The sequence below is a fragment of the Myotis nattereri genome, assembly GCF_964212035.1.
Source record: "Myotis nattereri genome assembly, chromosome: 6".
Lineage (NCBI taxonomy): Eukaryota > Metazoa > Chordata > Mammalia > Chiroptera > Vespertilionidae > Myotis > Myotis nattereri.
The window spans coordinates 66,863,442-66,887,032 of NC_138081.1; positions in this window are offsets into that span (position 1 = coordinate 66,863,442).

Sequence of the window (23,591 nt, forward strand, 5' to 3'; positions counted from 1 at the left end):
ACAGCAGGGCTAAGAGGTGTGACAGATTTTGAGTGGTATGGGGGAGCATAGATAGCAACATTTAGAGATATAACATATAAGAAAACACCTAAAACCTATATAATTTTACTAACCAATGTCATCCCAATAAGTTCAATAAAAGAGAAAAAAATTTAGAAAAATAAATAACAAAATTCAGTTAAGAATTATTCTGTTTTACTTTGTTTTATTTAATTTTGTTGTATCTTTATAGAGGTAGAATTACATTTCATATAATGTTGAGATCTTAAGTATACAGTTTGATGAGTTTTAAAAAAATGTATATATCTGTGTGATTTACACCCTAATCAAGATATGGTGGTACTTTTCCATCATTCCAGCAATTTCCTTCTACCTTTTTCTGTCCGTCTCTCGTCTCTCACATGTCATATGGAATGACTCTTCTAATTTCTTTATATTTGGGTTAGTTTGGTTTGTTCTTTATTATTTAGTGTGTCTAGCTTCTTATTCTTTGCATGATTTTTGAGATTAATTCTTGTTGCTGAGTGTTCAAGTAGTTCATTATTTTTTATTTTATTATGTAAATATACCAAAATGTGTATCCATTGTTCTGTTGAGGTCACTGATAATGTTTCTGCTCTTTCCTCTGAGATTTCTTTGATCCATGGAGTATTTAGAAGTATATTTTTTAATCTCCAAGTCTTTGGATATTTTCTTTTTAGATTAATCATGTTGAATTCCAGTGATTCCTTTTTGATCAGAAAACAAACTGCATGATTTCTTTTAAAAAAAGTATCTTTATTGTTGAAAGCATTACATATGTCCCCTGTTCTCCCCCATTGAACCCCTCCACCCCATACCCGCCGACACAGCTCTTCACCACCCTATTGGCTATGTCCATGGATTTATATACGACATATAAATTCTTTGGTTAAACTCTTCCCACTGTTCCTCCCCCTTCCCACCGAGATTCATCAGTCTGTTCCATGCTTCCATGTCTCTCTGTGTGATTTCATTTCTTCTAAATTCGTCAAGCTTTTGTTTATGGACCATCATATGGTGTATCTTATACAGGCAGTCCTTGGGTTATGTCAGACTTGACGTAAGTCGCTTCATGGTTACGTCGCCATCTCCCATTTATTTATTTAAAAAAAAAAAGTTCCGTCATTTCGATGTATGTACATATGTGCTTTATGTTTTGTATTATTTATTTACCACAAGTAAAGGTCAGGAATTGTTATCTTTCTTTTAAATTTTATTTACTGTTTTACTTGATTACCGCTGTGCATGTGCTCCATGTGAATGATGTAGGTGTTTATGTAGGAGGGTTCTGACTTACGGCAAAAATCGTGTTACAGTCGCGCTGTAGGAACGTATCTCTGATGTTACCCGAGGACCTATTGTAGTTTGTTCCATAAGCTCTTGAAAAAACTGTGTTCTACTGATGTTGAGAGAAGTATTTTAAGAATATTAATTCATTTCAATGACGGTATTGAATTTGTCTAAGTCCTTGCTAACTATCTGTCCAGTTACCCTATCAATTGTTGAGAGAGGAGAATTGATGTCTCCAACATAATTGTATCACTTTTTAATTTTTTAAAACATTTTAAAATTGTGGTTAAGTTTTATCACTTTTTCCTTCACATATTTTATACTTCTGTTGTTTGTTGCAGACTCATTTATGATTGCTATGTCTTCTTGATAGTTTACTTTTTTGTTATATATCTTTGTCTCTGGTAACTTTATTTGCTCAGAACTTTATCTAATATGGCTATTCTTGCTTTCTTTGACTAATATTTTTATTTATCTATCATCTATCTATCATCTATCTATCTATCTATCTATCTATCTATCTATCTATCTATCATCTATCTATATACACTAGAGGCCCAGTGCACAAATTTGTGCATGGCTGGAGGCCAGCCAGCCCTGCCCCAATTGGCAGATCAGGGCCAGGCCTGTTGAGAGGAGGAGACTGCAGGAGGTTGGCCGATTGGAGCCTAATCAGGGCCGGGCCTGCTGGGGAGAGAGACCATGGGCGATTGGCTGGTGGGCTCTGCCACCAATTGGTGTTGAGGGGCCAATTGGGAGCAGGACTGGCCTTGGGGAGGGGCTGTGGGCGGAGGGGCAGCCAGCCCCATCCCCAAATGGGCTCAAGGGAGGGGCCATGTGAGGTTGACCAGCCCCACCCCTGAATAGGTGTGTGTGTGGGGGGTGATTGGGGGCCATGGGAGGTTGGCTGGCTGGCCCTGCCCCCTATTGGGGTGTGGGGGGGTGATCAGGGGTGGGGCTGGCTTGGGGGAGGGGCTATGAGAGGTTGCCTGGCTGGCCACACCCCCTGATTGGGCTGATTCTCTGGCCACAGTGAGCATCATAGCTACTGGCCATTCTGATCATTGCAGTGTTCTGGTCACTGGCGTTTTATATGTATAGATATAAAATATATAGAATATATTTATATATAAATTATTATATATTTCTAAATTTATCACATGTATTTATATATAACATATATTTTCCCTCCTTTTATATTTTCAGCCAACCGATGTCATTATATTTGAAGTGAGTTTCTTGTAGATAGCATACAGTTTCATCATGAGAGACTATGGAATCATTGGCCTTAACATTATTTTAGCCTCAAGCCAGGAGTCTAAAATATATATGTGTTTCTTATTGAAACAAGCAAAGTGGTACATTTCTATGAAGCAGTTTCAGACACTGGGATACTGGGTTAAGCTGTCCACATTCGTTCTCCTGTTTAATTCCAATTTTGTCCTTTCCCAGCAAAATTTTATAAGTAGAGAGAGGTGTAATACCAACCCAAATTGTCGCATTTGGGACTTATGCAGACTTCAATCATCCCCATCTGTCCCCGTCATCACCAGTAGCTTGGCTGGCCTCTTTTTAGACCCAGAAAAGTGACTGCTTTTGGCATGTCTTTTCACCCATCTGTCTGAAAGACATGGAATTTGCTCCACTTGTGCTGTGAAAGGATTATGGGATTGGAAATCAGTTCATAGACTTTCTTCAACAAATAAAATAAAGGTCCTCTGGGGTCTTTTGCATTCTAATCATTAATGATTGTTTTCTTTCATTTTGCTTCATGTATTTTTTCTTTTTCTCACATATTCATTTGCTTGTTAAGAGCCAGTGTGTGAACAAAGATGTTGCATTTGCTGTACCTGAGATTTTCAGGTGAAGAAATGCTTCACACAGGTTGATATGCCATTCTATTCTGAAGCTAGTCATAGGTACAGGAAGCTATGGGAAGGCTCATTTAGGGAGTTGGCAACAAGGACATGAATTATGGACTATTTTTAAAGTCCCCTTCTTCATACGGGGTACACTGTAACATTAACAAATGACTATACACCACAATACAACTTGGACTTTTTATAGTTTCGATGGCAGAAATAATATAAAACACTATGCATCTATTTGAAAATACCTACACACTGATCTTTGTAAAACATTTCTCCTCCCGCCCCTTCCTCCACTTGTGTCCTCTTGTCTAAGGCTTATATGTCTGTTTGTTAGGTGTCTCATTATCTTTCTCCTTTAGTGCCCAGGTTCCCCTCCTCTGTATCTTTAAAATGTTTTGTTATTTTTTATAATTCTTTAAATATCTTCATTTTCAAAACAAATAAGTTTCCCCTTCTCATCAAGACAAAGTTCCTCTCAGACCAATTCTTAAGTGAATAAATGGGCAAATGTTTAAAACTACCTGAAGACACTAGAGCAGTGATGGTGAACCTATGACACGCGTGTCAGAGGTGACACGCCAACTCATTTTTTTTGGTTGATTTTCCTTTGTTAAATGGAATTTAAATATATAAAATAAATATCAAAGATATAAGTCTTTGTTTTACTATGGTTGCAAATATCAAAAAATTTCTATATGTGACACGGCACCAAAGTTAGGGTTTTTCAAAATGCTGACACGCTGAGCTCAAAATGTTCGCACTAGAGGGTGAATAAAATCAGGTCAATGTGTTTGATAATAGGAAACAAAGATACAGATACATCTTATTATCTTTTATCTTGTTTATTTTTTTGGCCTTTTTTATTTTTATTGATCTGTTTATCTTGAAGTTTATCAATTTTGTTGATTTTTTTTTTCCAAAAAGACAAATTTAGTTTTGCATCTCTCATTTTTTTCTGTTATGTATTTCATTCATATCTTCTCATCTTTATTAGTTCCTTCCTCCTACTTATTTTGGGTTTACTTTTCACTTCCAACCTAACATAATTCTCCTGATAAACTCTACATTGTAAGTAAGGAATAAAACAAATGTAGGCATACTCTTTCAGAAAATGAAGGAGTTACTTCTCAACTCGTTTAGTGAGACACGATACACTATAATAACAGAACCTGACAAATGCATACCTTCCTCTTAAGAAAACAGAAACAAATATAAATATTTATGAAGTAAAGTTATTATGAAAATATTAGCTAAATATCCATAACACATATAATGGTTAATATATTCACACCAAGTGAAATTTATCACATGGATCCAGAGTTTTCTTAAGGTTCATAAATCAGTGTAATTCAGCATAGTATTGATCATTTCCACAGATTGAAAAATAAAAGTCTTGCAAACCAGAAATCTGAGAAATTTCCTTAATATAACAAAGGTCACTTTTGAAAACCTTACAGCAAAAATCATACTGAGTGGTAAAATACTGCATATTTTTTCTCATAAGATAAGGAAAAAGGTAAAATCACCCACTCTTGCCACTTCTACCCAACATTATATTAGAGTTCTACTAGAAATTGTAATAAGGCAATAAAAAGAAATTAAAATAAGAAATCTTGAAAAGGAAAAAGTAAGATAGTCTTTATTTGTAGGTTTCATGATTACTTATGAGGAATATCTAAGGCATTTACTAACTAGAATTAGGATTAATAAGTAAATTTAGCAAATTGACAAACTAAGAGTTTAATAAACTAAGATCAATACATATTTTTTTCAACAAGCATTTGGGAAATGAAAATGTTAAATACTCCATTTTAAAGTGTCAAAATTTTAATAAAAGATATTCAAGAGAATGGTAAACTGCGAAACATTACCTAGAGAAATTAAGGAAGACCTAAATGGGAAGCTACAACCTATTTATGAATTGGAAGACAATACATTGTTTTGATGTTAATTCTATGCCAACTGATCTGGAAATTTAAAGCTTTGCAATTATAATCCCAGCAGGGTGTTTTTAAAATAAGCAAGCTGAATCTAATATTCATGTGGGAATGCAAAGAGCCTAGAATTTTAATGTCACCATAATAGCAAAATTAAAAAAAAAAAGTTTAAGAACTCATGCTACCTGTCTTCAAGACTTACTATAGAGCTTTGGTAAACAAGACAGTATGCTATTAGCAAAAAAGAATCCAATATATCAATGGAACAAAATAAAGAAGAGAGCACTTAGAGTTAGTCACACACATATACAGTCATTTGATTTTCAACAAAGCTGCACAGCAATTCAAGAAAGGAGTGCCTTTTCACTGAATAGCTCTGGAAAACAACCTGATGTTGATACGTCAGCCCTGCTGATATCTTGATTGTAATCCTGTGAGACCTGTATCAGAATTCTGACCTGCAGAACTGTGAGATGATAAATTTGTGTTGTTTTAAGCTATAATGTAGTAATTTGTTACATCAGCAATAGCAAACAAACATACCCATCTTGAATTATAAAGTTCAGAGTTTCCAAATTCTCCTATAGTTTTGCCTCAAAAATTTTTCATGTGCTCCTCTCTCTACCTGGAACACACTGCCCTCCTTTCTTCTTATCCCCAAATATTTTCTACTGATATTTAAAGTCTCATTTTATTCTCCTATTTGCAACAAAGTTAGTTCATCTCCTATGAGCCCTTCTAATACTTGGCCTTTCCCCCATTAAAGCACTTGTCACATAATATTGAATTTTTCCATGTTCCCATCTATCTTTCTCACCTGCATGAAGCTACTTGATGCAGAAATTGTTTATCATTTATTATTTTTACCTCCTTTATCAATCTTAATTCCTGTCATGAGGTTGGTTCTCAATGGATATTTTTTGAATGAATGAATAAAAGTTATTACAAAGTAAATAAATTAATACTAGCTTAGAATTTAGCATTTGATAAATTTAATACATGCCTTGAGATTAATAAAGTCAATAACTCTTTCTGACCAGATGGAAAATGAGGGGGCTATTTTTTTACGGCATTTTCTGATTTTTCTATCTATCCAATTATCTAGCCAAAGATCTTCAGTCCTGTTATCCCACACTCAAGATAATTGTTGCTAGCAATGAACATGTTTTTAGTCTTTGGATTTTCTTGGACATCAGGTTTAGCTATTTAACCATTTCCATCATCATCATTCCAAGTATTTGTCAGCTGAGTAAATGTTTTGCCTTTCCATTATATAGTTATTTGCATATTTATTTGAAAAAAGGATGTTCTAAATTTTTATATTTTATAATTTAATACCCTCAGCCTCTCAACCACAATTGCCTGTATACAAGTGAAAGGCAAATTCCCATTTACGGGTATGCCATATTGGAAGACAGTTGTTTGGAATTACTCTGGATAGAGGCTCTATATTTTGGGATACTAATGTTTTGATGTTAGCTGCAATGGACGCTAACATCATAAAACCCCTTAATAAATTCAAAGAACAGGCTGAAGTGAGAGCAATTGGGGCAGTATGATGTTTGGCATTTTTTGGTTTGCATTTTTTTTTTTTTACTTTTAAGTGACCTTTGAATTTAGTTTAATTAATTCTAGAAATAAGGGTTGGAGTAAGGAACATTAATTGTTACAGTTGACAAAGCCCCATAACCAGTCCCAAGCAGCATTCACCTCTGTTCAACAACTGCTATAAAATAATATTGGGTCTATCAGAAACAATGGTCAGATAAGTTTCTCATTTATTTTGAGAAAGGATATGCTCAGATATGCCCTAAATTCTCCGATGGTCAGAGATTTAGATGGTTCTGAGTCCCATCTCTATTTATAGGCAAAATTTTATGTGCATGTGTAAGTTTTGGGGGGAGTGAATTCATAGCTTTTATTAAGTTCTCACAGAAGTCAGTGGCTGTAAAAAGTTAAGAACTACTGCATTAAAGCTTCCATCAAACAAAAGCCCAGGACCAGACGGCTTCACAGGGGAGTTTTACCAAACATTCAAGGAAGAACTAAAACCTATCCTCCTCAGACTACTACAAAAAATTCAAGAGGAAGGAACACTTCCAAGCTCATTCTATGAAGCCAGCATCACCCTAATACCAAAACCAGGTAAAGACAACACAATGAAAGAGAATTACAGGCCAATATCCCTCATGAACATAGATGCCAAAATCCTCAACAAAATCTTAGCAAATCGGATTCAGCAGTACATCAGAAAGATCATACACCATGACCAAGTAGGATTTATCCCAGGGATGCAAGGATGGTATAATATCCGCAAATCAATAAACGTGATACATCACATAAACAAATTGAAAGAAAAAAACCACATGGTCATATCAATTGATGCAGAAAAAGCATTTGACAAAATTCAACACCCATTTTTGATAAAAACTCTCAGCAAGGTGGGAGTAGAAGGATCATACCTCAACATAATAAAAGCCATATATGACAGGCCCACAGCCAACATCATACTCAATGGACAAAAACTTACACCATTTCCCCTAAGAACAGGAACAAGACAGGGATGCCCCCTCTCACCACTCCTGTTCAACATAGTACTGGAAGTGTTAGCCATTGCAATTCGGCAAGAAGAAGAAATAAAAGGCATCCAAACTGGAAAAGAGGAAGTAAAACTGTCCTTATTTGCAGACGACATGATATTATACATACAAAACCCTAGAGACTCCATCAAAAAGCTACTAGACTTAATACATGAATTTGGCAATGTAGCAGGATACAAAATTAACCCCAAGAAATCTGAGGCATTTCTATACACCAATAGTGAACTTTCAGAAAGAGAGATTATAAAAACAATCCCGTTTACCATCGCACCAAAAAAACTAAGCTACCTAGGAATAATCTTAACTAAAGAGGTAAAAGACCTCTACTCAGAAAACTACAGGACGTTGAAAAAAGATATAGAGGAAGACATAAACAGATGGAAGAACATACCGTGTTCATGGATTGGTAGAATCAACATCATTAAAATGTCCATACTACCCAAAGCAATCTATAAATTCAACGCACTTCCCATTAAAATACCAACGGCATACTTCACAGATCTAGAACGAACTCTCCAAAAATTCATCTGGAATAAAAAAAGACCCCGAATAGCTGCAGCAATCCTGAAAAAGAACAAAGTAGGTGGGATCTCAATACCAGATATCAAGTTGTATTACAAAGCCACTGTTCTCAAAACTGCCTGGTACTGGCACAAGAATAGGCATATAGATCAATGGAATAGAATAGAGAGCCCAGAAATCGGCCCGAACCAATATGCTCAATTAATATTTGACAAAGGAGGCAAGAACATACAATGGAGCCAAGATAGTCTCTTCAATAAATGGTGTTGGGAAAATTGGACAGATATATGCAAGAAAATGAAACTAGACCACCAACTTACACCATACACAAAAATAAACTCAAAATGGATAAAGGACTTAAATGTGCGCCAGGAAACCATAAAAATTCTAGAAGAATCCAAAGGCAACAAAATCTCAGACATATGCCGAAGCAATTTCTTCACTGATACAGCTCCTAGGGCACTTGAAACTAAAGAAAAAATGAACAAATGGGACTACATCAAAATAAAAAGCTTCTGCACAGCAAAAGAAACCATCAACAAAACAACGAGAAAACCCACTGTGTGGGAAAACATATTTGCCAATGTCATATCTGATAAGGGCCTAATCTCCAAAATCTATAGGGAACTAATACAACTTAACAAAAGGAAGATAAACAATCCAATCAAAAAATGGGCAAAGGACCTAAATAGACAGCTTTCAAAAGAGGACATTCAGAAAGCCAAGAGACATATGAAAACATGCTCAAAGTCACTAATCATCCGAGAGATGCAAATCAAAACAACAATGAGGTACCATCTCACACCTGTCAGACTGGCTATCGTCAACAAATCCACAAACGACAAGTGCTGGAGAGGATGTGGAGAAAAAGGAACACTTGTGCACTGCTGGTGGGAATGCAGACTGGTGCAGCCACTATGGAAGACAGTATGGAGTTTCCTTAAAAAACTGAAAATGGAACTCCCATTTGACCCTGTGATCCCACTTCTAGGAATATATCCCAAGAAACCAGAAACACCAATCAGAAAAGATATATGCACCCCTATGTTCATAGCAGCACAATTCACCATAGCTAAGATCTGGAAACAGCCTAAGTGTCCATAAGTAGATGAATGGATTAGAAAACTGTGGTACATCTACACAATGGAATACTATGCTGCTCTAAAAAGGAAGGAACTCTTACCATTTGCAATGTCATGGATGGAACTGGAGAGCATTATGCTAAGTGAAATAAGCCAGTCAATGAAGGAAACATACCACATGATCTCACTCATTCATGGATAATAGAGACCATTATAAACTTTTGAACAATAATAGATACAGAGGCAGAGCTGCCTCAAACAGATTGCCAAACTGCAGCGGGAAGGCCGGGGAGGGTTGGGGGGCAGGAGGTAGGGGGGTAAGAGATCAACTAAAGGACTTGTATGCATGCATATAAGCATAACCAATGGACATAAGACACTGGGGGATAGGGGAGGCTGGGGGACTGTCTAGGGTGGGGGGATAAAATGGACACATATGTAATACCCTTTGTAATACTTTAAGCAATAAAAAAAAAAAATAAATAAAGTATAGGCACGCTTCAAAAAAAATAAATAAATAAAAAATAAAAAAAAGAACTACTGCATTAAATACCACTTTGTGAAATTATAGTTCTATGTCTATTCAGTGAAATAATAACACACTAGTATAAATAAAGTACTGTCAAATATAGGTTTGTATACTGATCTTTAACATAATTAATAACCCAGTTATTCCTTATAAATGTTCAACAAGACAAATGCCAAGACCAATTTCCTGTTTCCTTTTTCTCATTGTTTTCTTTACTCTGCAGTGAGATAGCTAATAACCTAATCTTATCCTAAAATATAAAATGATGTTCTCTTTCCACCTTTTGCCAAGTAATATGTCTTTGCAGTGATTTTCAAAACTAAAGGAGGTTTTCAGAAAATGATTTCTTTGTTACCAAGCTGAAATTTTCACTGATGCTTTGACCCCTAATTTAGGGACTGCGCCTTCAGGCATCATAAATCTTCATGAGCATGGCCTTCTGAGAACTAAACCTCATTTGCTGCCTTCACAGGCCATATGAAATAAAAGTTTCCTTGTCAGTGACAACCATATAAAAACAGAATACGTTTAACCCCTTGAATGTGTTCTACTTCAGTGTGCAACAAAATAAGACAAAATATATATGAAGGTAAAGTGAATTATAAAAACAGGTTTTCAGATTTTAGCAATTTAGACCTGTACAAATAATCTTAACAGAACCCTTGAATTATAATTATTAAAAAGGCCATTCCCCAGTAATAATCAATAAGATAGTGTTATGATAAAAAAAATTGACTATAACCACAATCATATAAAGACAAAGAAATGTAGGCTTAAGAATCCTCTTAAATAAATCTGATTGGGTCATATTGATTACTTGTTATGAATCCAAGCCAATGATATATATAGATGGTAATCAGAAAGTTTTGATTAGAGATCTAGCTCGAGAACTTTTCATGTATGTAAGTGAATTAACACCTCGAATCCTTAGTTTAGTGTGTTTATTGGAGGTAGCATGTCTACCTCATAATTATTTTTTGTGACATTAAAATTAGGGAGTTAATATTGCAATACGTTGTAAGGTATAAATATGTAAGATTTTATCAAAATTGCCTTCGTCTCCTTTAGAGAAGACTCTCTTCTTTCATTCTTATGCTATTTCTAAGCTTTTGCATTGTAATTTTACTGTTCACTTTGTCTCCTCATATACTCTATAAACTACTTAATGTTAGTTCCTGTATTTATTGAATTCAACATGATGTTTAACACATAAGGGGGCTTAATTTATAATGGCCCCATAAATACACTTATTAAACTATTAACTTTTTAACTTGCCATTGGCCATGGTAGTATTTCTTCTAGTTACACATGAGTGAGTAATAATGTTTTCCAGTTAACTTTATTTGGAGGAAAGATGTTTTTAAAACTTGAATGTATGTAAACAATGCATTTAAGAAAATGGTCCTTTCTTCTCTTTGACAACATAGTCCCCTATAAATATTTCAATTTTAAGATAAAATTAAACTTTTCTTTAGAAGGGGAAAGGAGAATGTGAAATTACACAAATATTCTTCTCTTATTCCTTCATCATGGATAGCATTATGATCACACTCAGAGTAGCTACTATTTCTCGCTTGCATAGTAGCTTCTAAGAGTAGTACTGATCACTTTCATGAATTATATCATTGAGTCTGCATAACAACAAAGGTGTAACGATATTGATTCTAATTTTCAAAGATGAGGAAACAGAGAACTTACAAATGTTCATTTGTTTATTAAAAATTAAGCCAAGGGTTTGTGTCTAAACATGATTAGCAAACATGCTCACAGCTTAAAGAGAAATTTAGACTTATATTACCAGGAATTTTTCAGTCTGTTAAGTCAGAAATTCTAGACATATCAAGAGAAGCTCTCTACATTGGCTTTCTAGCCACACTCAGATTTATAAATGACTCAAAAAGCTGGTTGAATATCTATGTACATAGCTAAGTCAGAGAAGTTCTAAAACATGACTTCTATAAATGATAAAAGTACATGCCTACAGAACTATGAAGGTTTTGCCCAAAGATGTATATGAAGATTATGTTACTATGATGGGAATTCAGTCTAATACAGTCATCTGCACTACCCTGGCCAGCAAGGACCAGCTTGAAGAGAAGAGAGTATCATTTACAAACATCAGTCAAGGATGCTATGTGTGTAGAAAAGTTTCCCCAGACAGAAGATAAGAGGCTATAAAATATTGAGCTCTAGAGTTGGGATGAAGTGGAGAAAATGAGTAATAATTTATGCTAAAGAAGATAAACAGTAAGTTTCTTTTTAATAAATATGACTTGAAAATGTGTCCACTATTTCTATTTGCTTTTGAGTAGTTTTCTTGGCTCCTAGGAAAAATTCCAGGAAAATGTTGGCATCTTGAGGATACATAAGATTCACACCTACTGCTGAAAGAAATCACCTAGAAATGTACAGTTTATAGAATGACACCTTCTGCATTGGAAGCCTGAGATGAGAGCAAGCCAGAACCTTTGAGGAATTTGGCAGTTTGAGGACGGATGGAATCAGATGGAAGAGAACAAAATTCTGGCACACAGGCTATTTCTTACAAGTAAAATCAGGCCTTGAAGGAGAAGATATGAAACATCATCTAAGAAAACCCAGGAGAAGGTGAAGAAAGGAAGGCTAATGAGGTCTTGAAACCTACAAAGAAATTTCCATTCCAGTCCTTTTATTTGCTGTGACTCAGCAAAATTTAAGAATGCCTGTGACATCAAGGAGCAGGGCTGAAGGAACTACAATGACTCAAGAGTTTATGGTAGATGGGGTCAAAGCAAAACCTGCACCAAACAATATGAAATAGTCCAGGAAGTTTTTTTCATTCACATCTACTGCAATCGGGTAGAGAACCCAGTCTGAGCTCCTGCTGAAGCAAAAGACCAAAGGGTTTTTAAGAGCTGGGATAAGGGGATCAGAGGCCATCTGTGCTTGTTCATTGGCTTTACCCAAAGAGAAAGCAAATTCCCTCATATCTTCATGACAGAAGTTATTTTACAACTTAAAGCCAGGCAGTCACTGAAGTTGGCTTCTATCCTCTCACAGAAGGCAGGGAAGTAGAGGTACTACCTTCCTTAATGATGACATTTCAAAGAAATGAGTCCCAGGTACAGAAAGTTATTTCTGGATTTTAAAACTGGGAAGAGACTTTTTTAAAGATTTACATCTCCAAGTTGCAAAACAAAACAACAAAAAATTTACAATTATTTTCTAAAGTAAATGCTCCAAGAAAAAGACGTATAGTCAAGATGGATGTTGGCTAAAGTTTAATCAAACTGGAGGAAACATTGGGCCATTTTAGCCAGATGTTAAGGAAAAAGAAAAAAAAATAATAAGATTTATGACATAAGAGCATGAATCTCTCTTTAGTCTAACAAAGCCGTGGGCAAACTACGGCCCGCGGGCCGGATCCGTCCTGTTTGAAATGAATAAAACTAAAAAAAAAAAGACCGTACCCTTTTATGTAATGATGTTTACTTTGAATTTATATTAGTTCACACAAACACTCCATCCATGCTTTTGTTCCGGCCCTCCAGTCCAGTTTAAGAACCCATTGTGGCCCTCGAGTCAAAAAGTTTGCCCACACCAGGTCTAACATATTAGGTTTTCCTCTTCTGCATTTTTTCCCCTTACATGTTGTTTGACAGTATTCAGCCCTAGGATCCCTTTCTTTTCTTCTTTATATAATTCTTAAACTGATATCATTAGCTCCCTACACATTCATTATTTTTTATATACTGACAACTTCCAAACAAAAAAGCAAATGAAAAGGAACAAAAATAGAATTTAAAGTAACAAAAGAACTAAAAGGGTTGCATTAGAGAACTGCTGTAAGCACAGTTGTAGGAGAATATATGTGTCAATATTTCTTAAAAGAGATTATCAAAAGTAATTTGAAGAGAGTAAACTAGATACAGATTTCCAGATCATCCTAGTTAAACTGGGTACAGAGAATAAATAAGAAAAAGGAAACATGTCTAAATTATGGTAAGTAGAATTGGTTTTATTACTACAACAGATTTTCAGTGAAAATAAATATTGAATTTCTGCATTCATACAAAAAGAGTAGCATTACATATACATAGTTCTTCATTTTGCTCTTTCTTAACCATGTATTCTGAATATCTTTCTGTATTATTTTGAAGAGTGACTCCTTGTTTTGAATAATATTTTATTATGGAAATATGTGGTAATTTACTTGACTGATTTTTCTATTGATAGACCTTTGAGATTCTTTCTTAATTATTTTGTTATAATAAAAATGCAATAATAAACAGTGCTGTACATATATCATTCCTTATTCCCATAGCTCTATAAAAATTGTAGCACCTAATTCTAAAATATGTGATGATAAACATAGGAAAACAAGAGCATCATTTGAGGATTTAATAGGAAATTTTCCAATATTAGATAGTTTTAAAACATAGACCTACATAGTTTTTGCAAAGTGCCAATTGTTGGCATCTGGCGTTGTCCAAACCCATGCTCCTACCACTCTACTATGGAACTCTCATAAGGTGCTCGTGCCTGGGAACCCCCTCTCTACTTGATACCAAAACTGGCTCTTTTAGAGAAGTGGTTCCCAAACCCTTCTCTGCTTTGGAGAATCACTTGGGGATTTGTGAAAACACAGATCCTGGGCAGAACCCCTGAATTTCCGAGTCAGTAAGTTTGGGGTGGGGGCTAACACTTTGCATTTCTAAGTCCCCCATGATGCTGATGCTGTTGGTGCTGGACTACACTTTTAGTGGCTGTGTCTTAGGGTAGCATTTCCTAAGTGTGGAGCCACATTTACTCAAGATTAGAGAAATATTCCAATCCAAATCTAATGCTATTTTCCCATACAAGCTATTGAAATAGGTTTGACATAGCTTTATTATAGCAAGAAATGATCTTTTCAAAATGTTTCTCAACCATGAAAACCAGGGAACTAAAAATCACCAGACTCAAGTACTCATGATTTCAAATTCCCAGCTTAGAAGCAGCATTCCTTAACTGTCCTAACATTTTTGGCCCATAGGCTGTCATATTGTCCTTCACAAATATACATATTTATATACTTTTTATTTATGTTTGTTATAAAATAAGAAATTATGTGATTCAAATTTTTGATTATTTCATCACAATATATCTGATGGTTTTTTTCCTTTTCTTCTGCCCAGTTATATCTAGTTCCTTTTAGAGCCACGAAGTTCTGGTGGATACTTCACCAATAAATTACAATTTACAACATGCTTTGCAATCATATAATTCTGGAAAAATCTACACAAAAGTATTTTGCCCTATTCTACTCTAATACCAGGGGAGGCGGGGAGGGCGAACTGATTCAGTACGCCTTTTAGAATATAATCTCATGGTAGGCAAATTGATACTTCATTATATTTGTTCTCACAGTAAATTAATTTCCATTTGCTAATAAGAATACTTTCTTTAAAAAGTGTACCTCATGCGGGTGTAATGCAATTAGGCCTTCAGCATACAGATGCAGGCATTTGCTTCTGCCTGTAAGGTATGTTTTATTTTATTGTGGACAATAAGAAGTCCTCTGAGTCACGATAAACCCAGGCATGGCAATGTTTCAAAAGCTTTTGAAGTATTTTTCTAAAATATTGGCAGGAAACTGTGGATTTGGGTGGTTTTATTTTGATTCCTTGTTGCCTTTTTCCATCCCTCTTTGTTTCCTTTCTTCTCTCTGGAGGATACCCGACTTTGCAAACAATTCTGGGGCTTGCCTGGAGTGCTGGGAAGCAATTGGAGGTGACAGGGAATTATATCCTGTTTTAAAAGGAATTTTTTGTGATGAAGTAATTTATACTTGAAATGGGCGGAAGAGAGTTGGACCTGTAATTAGTAGGAGTGACATTTATCTCCCAGCAGCACATGGGCAGAACCCTGAAGCCAGGCTTGGGCCGATGTAAACAAGTTGGCAAAGGCTGAACCTGAGTTTGAGGCCCGGTGACTGTTGCCAGAACACTTGGCTCAGGATAAGGTAGAAGAAGCAAATCTGTGCACAGTTTGTCTTCCCTCCTTCTCTCAAGTAGTTTGCTTCTGAATCTTTATACCCTATTTGACTTTCTGTATATGAGCAAGTCCTATCAGTTTGTATGATTTGAAATTATTTTAAGATTATAACAATTTTCTGAGGTGAGCACCGTATTTTTTCAAACTAGTAGAGCAAGATTATCTGGCTAGAAGTGTTTAACCTATGGCTTCTCCTTATTATCTCAGATTATGTATTAAAAATTTACCTTTTCCCCTTATAAAATGGTTTCTCCTATTATATGTTGATGTGTTTATAACATAAACTGTCTCTGGAAAGTAATTATAGAGCCTGGAAGGGGGAAGAGGAAAGGAAGAAGCCAGTAGCCAACAAGGAAGGAGGAAGGAAAGAGAGAAGCAGATTTCTCTGGTGAGTCAAAAAGAACCAAGGCAATACAGATAGAGGAGGCTAGATCCAGAGAAGCACTAAAGCAAAAATTGCACCAGACGGAATGAAACAGACAAGGAAGGTTTTATTCAAAGCCACGGCAGTAGGGGAGAGGGATCAGAGCTAACTGGGAACTGCACTCCACTGGAACAAAAGGTCTGAGTATTTTTAAGGGCTGGGTCAGCGAGTGAAAGGAACTGAGTGGCATTAGAGGCAGGCTGATGGATGAGGTGTGATGAGCACACTGAGTTATTTCCCGAGTTGGAAGATAACTTTTTTTCTGTGATTAGGCCATCTGTGTTTGCTCATCGTTGCCCAGTGAAGTCAGGCTCCTAGCTGCCCAGGTGACAGAGATTATTTTCTGTGATGATTATCTTTCAAAGGGGTGTCCTCCAGGTCCTTGAGAAAGGTACTCCTGGGTTGTAAATCTGGCAAGAGGCTTTTAAAAACTTTTACATATATCCAAAAGGGGGCAGAGAAAGGATTTACAATTACAAGTTATCTGAAGAAAATGTCCCAGGAAAAGCAACCTCAAGGGACTAGAGCTTAATCAAGCAGAAGGAAATGTTAAAGCCATCAGAAACGTGGCCTCTAGCATTGGATGCACACTGGGCATGGCTGTGTTCTTCTCTACAAAATGAGCTGAGAGCTAGGATGATCTTTACCCCAAAATAGCACCTAAGTGGAAGTTTCCGTGAACATTCACTTTAAAATAGGAAGATGATGACAGGCAATAACAATAAAAGGTGCCTTCGTTCTGGAAGTCTTACTTCTGTGAGCTCTGTGTTTGCCCACAGTGTAGGTTTAGCCTTTTTATATCAGAATCATTTTGCCTTTATTGTACAGCACATGCCAGGAGTGCCATTCACGCTCTTGCTACGTAGAGCGTTAGCTTGAATGCCTTCTCTAGTCTCAGAGCCTCTGAACCAAGCTAGATTTTTAGTGTTGCTTTAATTTAAGGTCGTACTTAGCAAGGGAACCAGTGAGCCTCCTCTCCAACAGGCCCCACTTGGATTATTGGGTTCCTAACACTCAGGTGACATGGAGAGAGAGCTGCAGTCTTACTTATAATATCTCCACTGCTCCTACAAAAAAATCTACAAGGCTTCTAAGGTCCCCTTTGAAAGTCCACATTCCACATTCCACCTCCCCATCCCAAGACCTTTATCCTACATCAAACTTTCTTCTCCTAAGAAGGGGAGTTGGATTCTCCCTAGAGTTGGGGGCTACACATTAACCACTAGTGGGCAAACCCGTGCCCGCCTGCTTTACGTTTGGCATGTTTTGTTTTAACTTGTTTTTTCTGACGCACTGAATACCTTTAAGTGCTCCAGCTGGTTGAGATGATGCCACTCATTCTATCTCACTCGGCTGGATCCATGCATTTAAGTCAGCTCCCTGGGTCCTCTAAGCATTTCAAATAAGGTTTTCGACACCAGCAGCTGGAGGGGCCAAGTACACCTAATTTTTTTATGAAGAATGAATTCAACATAGTAACCCTTGCAAATGTTCCTCAAACTGAGCCTGGAACACTTTAGGGTCTAGAGCAGTGGTCGGCAAACTCATTCGTCAACAGAGCCAAATATCAGCAGTACAACGATTGAAATTTCTTTTGAGAGCCAAATTTTTTAAACTTAAATTATATAGGTAGGTACACTGTTATTAACTTAGTTAGGGTACTCCTAAGGCTTAGGAAGAGCCACACTCAAGGGGCCAAAGAGCCGCATGTGGCTCGCAAGCCGCAGTTTGCCGATCACTGGTCTAGAATGAATACTAATATTACTACTGCTTATCTTCCTCTTTACTAGTAAGAACTGGACAAAGACTGGAAAGTGATGGGGATAGAGGATGGTGAGTGACATGTCATTAGGCAAAGGGCTAACAATAGCTAGCTCTTATTCTAGGTTTTTGCTCTCCCAGTGAATGTGTGGAAAAATATTTTCTTGGGATGGCAAATGCAGAACACTCAATGCACACAAATGTGTTTCTGACCACAATCATTCAAGCGTACTCAACCAAAGGTCACAGCAATGATAGAAAACTTTGTGAGGCATTTCTTAGTAGAGAAAGGCAATCAGTAGAGGTGGCATCAGATTTTACAGCTTTGCAGAAGAGAAACCACCTGAGGTATGTCTGTTCTTTAGTTAACATTAGAATAAAATAATTGTTACAATAGTGAGATAGCTCATACACCCACTCACACATTATCACACATATGCAAGGAGGTGTACTCACATATCCATTATAATTTTCTTCCTTTGATCTATTTTGAAAAGGATGCAAAAATTCACAGCAATATTCCTGGACCCACATGCTCCTCCGGGAACATGGTAGTCCCTGTCATGAGGTGAAATATATTTCCTCTTCCAGTGATCCTGTGAAGGCCTTTGTGACTTTGTGATAAAGTGAATGAGGCAGAAGAGATGTTGTATAAGTCTGAGTCCAAGTCTTAAGGTAACATGGCAATTGTCTAGCATTCTTTCTGTCTCTGTTTTTCTCTCTCTCTGCCTCTGTTCTCTCTCACACACACATACACATGCACCTTTGGATAAGTTTGCCCCTGTCTTTGAGTCTTACAGTTAACAACCCAGACCTCAGGAGCAGAAAGAAGAGCCATACTTGTACTCAATCCAAATGCTTTACACACAAAATCTATGATTGTAATGAATGTTATTTTTTACACCATTAAGTCTGAGGGTTGATTTGTTTCTCAGTTATCAGAGCAAAGGCAATGGGAGTTGTGGCCTGTATATATTTCAACTATATCTGTTCTTTAAAAGCCTATATAAAAAAGGCTGGGGCCTTTTTCATGCTGGAAAATGCAGTACTCTGAAAAGAAAGGCAATCGTCTAAATAAATGCTGCAGATGGTGACTCTATGGTTGAACACATGGCAGCCTGAGGATCTAAGAGACAACAGAAATCACTTAACCTAAAAACTTCCCAGCTCACACATTCTGGTTAAAACTGTTTGTCTAGGCTCCAAGTAATGTCAGAGCTAAGAAATGTGCTCCAGTTGATTTTCAAGAAGCACTTGCTGTTAAAAATCTGGAGTTCAGACAACACTTTATTCTATGATGCAAGGGTTTATTTGAGACTGAGAACTTTTCAGCCAAATACCATATCCCCATACGTAGCCGCTCAATACCTTGCAGAGCAGAGTAGTGGATGACAAACACACGAGCTAATTTTTCTAAGAAAATACTTGCCCCTGCTATGTCTTTTACTCAGGTGGCCTAGCCCCCCTGTACAACCAACTCTTACTCATTGTTTAAAGTCTAACTAAAATCTCAAATCAAGTAAGTGGGCACATATGGCTGGTACTATTCTAGATGTGTGAGAATTTATAACCCTATACTCACACAATCTGAGAACACCCTTCATTTCTCAGTTCTTCAGTCATTGAAAAGAGTGGAATATACATGGTAAGGCCATTGTCCTTTAATTTAACTGTTATGCCCAGATTTCAAGATCCCCAAGAAAACCACACCAGGGATCCAGTCCGATGCAAAAGCAGAGGGTCCTTTATTGAACTAGCTAACTCGACCCTGCCTTCCGGCCGACGCAGTGACCAGAAGCAGAGTGCCCCCACCGTGGGAAAAACAGGGTTTTAATAGGGGGTGGAGTCAGGGGAGGGGAGCTGACTGTGGGCCCTGCCGATTGGCCAGGCGCCAGTCGGGTCTTCTTACGTAGGATGTGGTCATCTCTATGGCACGCACGTCCCTTGATTGTCATTGGTTAGTTTAAAGAAATCCCGGCATGGCCAGCAGGGGCCTGGGCTTCCGGGAAGAAGGTACTCTCCTGAGCACATGGCGGCTGCCCCAACATGGAGGGTACGGGGCAAGATGGAGGGCATAGCCCTCGCCCTTTCATTAACAAGGAATCTCTACTGCATATTCATTCCTGGTCTGATGAGTTCACTTTATAAAATCCTACTCCTACATCTCATTCTTAAATTGATGATCCAAAGATCTTACTTATTTGTTATATTTATTTGTTTAGTATTTCCCTCCCCAATAAAGAATTTTCTCCAGATTTATTTTAGTCATTTTATTCTTGTAAAGAATCTAACCTTGGTAAAGCAATCTTCATTAACTTAGTAGAATTTTAAGAATATTATTCTTTCTTTCTATTAATTAGACTAAAAATAACAAATTACAGTGTTTCAGGGTAGGGAAACTAGAATATAATGATACTACTGTAATAAATAGGAAATTTGGAAATGAGAGCTGATTTTTTAAATAACATGTTGTGACTTAGGTTTATATGCATTATGTTTGATATCTCTATAAAGTCATCCAGAAAAAAACTAAAATTAAGGACAGAAGTCAAGGATAGAGCTATATCCTTGTGAAATTTGTCTCTATAGACATAATAGCTAAAGTCATTAAAATGAATTAGTTCTGAGTATAGAGCAATAAAATACCACTTATGTATTAGCTCATTTCCAATTGTCTTTAATTGTTTTAAAAATTTATTATTTATTAATTCTATGCATGGTTTTGCCAGTTTATATGTATGAGCTGCTATTACTATTCATACCACTCTACGATGACTCAGCCAGTCTAGAAATGAGTCACTCATTACAAGATAGTTATTACCAAACAAAATCCATTGAGAAGCTAAGAAAACTTTAATAAGCATCCTCAATCCTTCTTGCTATTTTGAATGTCTGCTACAAGGCACTAACCTAGGCATTGGAGAAACAATGCCGAATAAAACAGATTTTTTTTAAAAAAACTGACTACTTCCCGGCTGGTGTGGCTCAGTGGTTGAGTGTCAACCTATGAACCAGGAGGTCACAGTTCCATTCCTGGTCAGTGCACATGCCCAGATTTCGTGCTCAATCCCCAGTGTGGGGTGTGCAGGAGGCAGCCAATCAATAATTCTCTCTCATCATTGATGTTTCTATCTCTCCTCCCTCTTCCTTCCTCTCCAAAATCAATAACACACACACACACACACACACACACACACATACACACATTTTAAAAACTGACCTTTCAAAATTCATTTTCTTGGGATATATTTCTAGAAGTGGGATCACTTGGTCAAATGGGAGTTCCATTTTTAGTTTTTTGAGGAAAGATCCCACTCCTAGGAATATACACCAATCAGAAAGGATATATGTACCCCTATGTTCATAGCTGCACAATTTACAGCTAAACAACCTAAGTGCCCATCAGCAGATGAGTGGATTAGAAAACTGGTACATCTACACAATGGCATACTATGCTGCTGCAAAAAAGAAGGCGTTCTTACCATTTGCAACAGCATGGATGGAACTGGAGAGCATTATGCTAAGCGAAATAAGCCAGTCAGAGAAGGATAAATATCACATGATCTCACTCACTTGTGTAACATAATGAACAACATAAACTGATGAACAAAAACAGATCCAGAGACAGAGAAGCATTGATCAGACCGTCAAACCTCAGAGGGAAGGCAGGGGAGGGTGGGGTTAAGGGAAAGAGATCAACCAAAGGACTTGTATGCATGCATATAAGCCTAACGAATGGACACAGACACCAGGGGGGTGAGGGCATGAGTGGGGTATAGGGGGGCAATGGGGAGAGAAGGACACATATGTAATGCCTTAATCAATAAAGGGAAAAAAGAATATTTTTGTAACACAGACAATAGTGTGGTGAAGGCCTGGGGTGGAAGGTGGGGTCAGGCTAGAAAGGGTTAATGGGGGAAAAAAGGGGACATATGTAATACTTTCAACAATAAAGATTTTTTTTTAAATATATTTTATTTATTTTTCACAGAGAGGAAGAGAGAGATATAGAGAGAGTTAGAAACATCGATGAGAGAGAAACATCAATCAGCTGCCTCTTGCACATCCCCCACTGGGGATGTGCCCGCAACCCAGGTACATGCCCTTGACTGGAATCGAACCCGGGACCTCTCAGTCCACAGGCTGACGCTCTATCCACTGAGCCAAACCGGTTTCGGCAAGATTTTTCTTAATAAGAAAAATAAAAGAGAAGCTGAGTCTCGTATGGATGTTTGCAGTCACACATGCCGTTGTGAGATATTGAGTTACTTGTGTGCAGAGGCAACTTAGTCTCACACACATATGTAGTTAGAGAAAAATGAATATGCTAATAGGGTTTTTAGATAATTGTGGATATTGTTCTTTGTTACTAAACCAAAACTTGACAAGTTATGTAGAAACTGAAACCCCGCAAAAAGATTTTTCCGCTCTTCACACTAGAGGAGAAAGAGGAGGAGGAGGAGGAGGGGGAGGAGGAGGAGGAGGAGGAGGAGGAGGAGGAGGAGGAGGAGGAGGAGGAAAGTTTCACTGAGAAATGGCAGGCAACTGCACAGACTTTAAGGATAGAAGTCATACCAAAGAGAAGACAATCAGCCAGAGGGACAAGGAGCGCAAGGCCATGGGATGGAAGATGACTGGCACTTGGGAGGCAAACAGAAGGGCAGTATAGGTAGAGGGAAGTGAGCCAGTGGTAGGTAACAAGGGAAGTCAGAAGGCAGCTGGGAAGTCCATTGTAAGGACCTTGGATTTTCCTTTCTGTAATATGGGAAGCTTTTAGGAGAACATGAGCACAGGAGGGAAGTGAGCCGTGTTATATTCTAAAGAGATCCTTCCGGCTGCTGTGTTAAGACTAAATTTATGGGGGTAAATGAGAGACAAGACGGGTTATTGTAATAATCCAGTTATGCTTAAAGGTAACCAGGGCAGGAACATTTGTCAATGGGTGGTAAATGGATAACTAGAGGGATTTAATGATAGATATTTGGAGGAGAATTGATGTGAGAAATTAATAAATAGAAAGGAATATTAAAATTAGCATAAAAGTAGAATTGGTGTCTAGAGTCAATATAAATTGGCAATGTCTTATGAGGTTGGAGGAGAATATTATTTGTCTCAATGAGGTTATAAAAGTCTTAATTTTACAATAAAAGGTTTATAAATATTTAGTCACTTGACTGATTTTAAAGTTGCAGCATATTAACATATGCATACACCAGTACTGTTGCCACTTATTCATTCTATCACTGTGCCATAACTAGTCATTTTTTATTTAAAATTTTAAAAATAATATTTAATTAGAACTTCTCATGAAAATGCTATTTGACATAAGCCCTCATTAATAAGTAGAATTTGCAGAGCTACAAATATTGAATCAACAACCAACTAGATATTTTTAGTATGAAATAAACACAATGGGTGAAGATTAATTTCTCACTCTATCTTGAAATGATTTTGGGTCAAATTGTTAGAAAAAAATATTTGGAACTGAAACTTTAATAAAAGTCATTAGTGTTAATCAAACATTTTAGCTATCACTTAG